Below are 2,904 nucleotides of genomic sequence, written 5' to 3' on the forward strand. Positions count from 1 at the left end.
TGACTACATCTATCAACAACTTGTAAAGAGTTTTACTCCATCTTGGTTCTCCGGGTTGGTGCTCTGTTACCTCTCTACAGAAGACACTGTAGTAAAGTATGCAGGGAGAGAGTCGTTAAGAGAGAGAGCGAGGAAGGGAGGGAGGGAGGGAGGAGAGCGAGGGGAGGGAGGGAGGGAGGAGAGGAGGGAGGGAGGGAGGGAGAGAGAGAGAGAGGGAGAGGGAGGGAGGGGGAGGAGGGAGGGAGGGAGAGACAGACAGACAGAGAGAGAGAGAGGAGGGAGGGAGGGAGGGAGGGAGAGAGGGAGGGATGGAGAGAGAGAGGGAGAGATTACACTTTTTACCATCTGTTCTGATCATTGGGATTTTCCCCTGGAGTAGTGGAAAGTGGGTTGGAAAAACACGTTGAGATAAATATAGACAGATTGAGTAGCGTACCGTAACTATTCTAATAGAGACCTTTATATCTCCTCTCAGATAGAAAGACACCAACACATTGAGTAGAGTACCGTAACTATTCTAATAGAGACCTTTATATCTCCTCTCAGATAGAAAGACACCAACACATTGAGTAGAGTACCGTAACTATTCTAATAGAGACCTTTATATCTCCTCTCAGATAGAAAGACACCAACACATTGAGTAGAGTACCGTAACTATTCTAATAGAGACCTTTATATCTCCTCTCAGATAGAAAGATACCACTACATTGAGTAGAGTACCGTAACTATTCTAATAGAGACCTTTATATCTCCTCTCAGATAGAAAGATACCACTACATTGAGTAGAGTACCGTAACTATTCTAATAGAAACCTTTATATCTCCTCTCAGATAGAAAGATACCACCAACACATTGAGTAGAGTACCGTAACTCTTCTTGAAAGTTAGAAAATATATCTTTATTTTTCTCACGATAGAAAGACACCACCAACAACAAAAGATAAATATTTCTCAATTCTTAAATATAAAAACAAAAGTTTATAACACAATAGTTACTGTATAGTACACTCCCTTAAATACTTTTAAAATGTATATACAACCATGGATATAGTGGTGTGTGTTTCTGGCCCAACCCTGCTCAGGGTGTCGACTATGGGAGGAGAAGCCGGACTAGGGGGGAGGGGCAACTTCAGTCCACAGCCTTCACCCCAACGCAGCTCGAGCCCTCCCTCCCTCCCTGTCTGTCTGTCTCTGTCTGTCTGTCTCTCTCACTCACCCTCTGACCCTCTCTCCCTCCCTGTTTTTCTCTCCCTCCCTCTCTCCCTCTCTCTCTCTTCCTTCCTCCATCCCTCGGTACAGGGTCTCGTCAAACTCTCCTTTATGCACAGTCATCATTAAGGTTACACTGTGCCCAGCACTTTACAGCCACACGCACACACACACACACACACACACACACACACACACACACACACGCTCTTCCACTTCCTGTGCTAGGTGTCCAGCCAGCAAGCTGTCAATCATTAATCTCCATGGTAACCTCTAACCTCATTGATCTCCCCTACAATAGTTATGGAGTTCAAACAGTGAAGTGTTGAATTGTTTGGAAAACTACCACGTGGCGTATATATATTCCCCCAAATACTGCATGGTGTCTATATAGTCCCCAAAATACTGCATGGTGTATATATAGTCCCCAAAATACTGCATGGCATATATATAGTCCCCCAAATACTGCATGGTGTATATATAGTCCCCAAAATACTGCATGGTGTATATATAGTCCCCAAAATACTGCATGGTGTATATATAGTCCCCAAAATACTGCATGGTGTATATATAGTCCCCAAAATACTGCATGGTGTATATATAGTCCCCCAAATACTGCATGGTGTATATATAGTCCCCAAAATACTGCATGGTGTATATATAGTCCCCAAAATACTGCATGGTATATATAGTCCCCAAAATACTGCATGGTGTATATATAGTCCCCAAAATACTGCATGGTGTATATATAGTCCCCAAAATACTACATGGTGTATATATAGTCCCCAAAATACTGCATGGTGTGTATATAGTCCCCAAAATACTGCATGGTGTATATATAGTCCCCAAAATACTGCATGGTGTATATATAGTCCCCAAAATACTGCATGGTGTATATATAGTCCCCAAAATACTGCATAGTATATATAGTCCCCAAAATACTGCATGGTGTGTATATAGTCCCCAAAATACTGCATGGTATATATAGTCCCCAAAATACTGCAGGGTGTGTATATATAGTCCCCAAAATACTGCATGGTATATATAGTCCCCAAAATACTGCATGGTGTGTATATAGTCCCCAAAATACTGCATGGTGTATATATAGTCCCCAAAATACTGCATGGTGTGTATAGTCCCCAAAATACTGCATGGTGTATATATAGTCCCCAAAATACTGCATGGTGTATATATAGTCCCCAAAATACTGCATGGTGTATATATAGTCCCCAAAATACTGCATGGTGTATATAGTCCCCAAAATACTGCATGGTGTATATAGTCCCCAAAATACTGCATGGTGTATATATAGTCCCCAAAATACTGCATGGTGTGTATAGTCCCCAAAATACTGCATGGTGTATATATAGTCCCCAAAATACTGCATGGTGTATATATAGTCCCCAAAATACTGCATGGTGTATATATAGTCCCCAAAATACTGCATGGTGTATATAGTCCCCAAAATACTGCATGGTGTATATAGTCCCCAAAATACTGCATGGTGTATATAGTCCCCAAAATACTGCATGGTGTGTATAGAGCATTCTGAAGACCCCTCGACTTTTTCCACATTTTGTTACGTTACAACCTTATTCTAAAATGGTTTAAATCATTTTTTACACACAATACTCCATAATAACAAAGCAAAAGCAGGTTTTTAGAAATGTTTGCAAATGTACATAAATATTATAAA

General features: G+C 41.1%; 1 protein-coding gene across 1 annotated transcript in view; it reads right to left on the reverse strand.

The window, feature by feature from the left end:
- Positions 1–857: 857 nt before the first annotated feature.
- The window catches only part of LOC135574228 (endothelin receptor type B-like), a 24,360-nt gene continuing 22,313 nt past the window's right edge, over positions 858–2,904 (reverse strand). The window contains exon 10 of the mRNA XM_065025166.1: positions 858–2,904. This exon is cut by the window's right edge and continues 1,976 nt beyond it. The gene's annotated coding sequence lies outside the window, so the exon portion shown is untranslated.

Source organism: Oncorhynchus nerka, linkage group LG12, assembly GCF_034236695.1.
Source record: "Oncorhynchus nerka isolate Pitt River linkage group LG12, Oner_Uvic_2.0, whole genome shotgun sequence".
Classification (NCBI taxonomy): Eukaryota; Metazoa; Chordata; class Actinopteri; order Salmoniformes; family Salmonidae; genus Oncorhynchus; species Oncorhynchus nerka.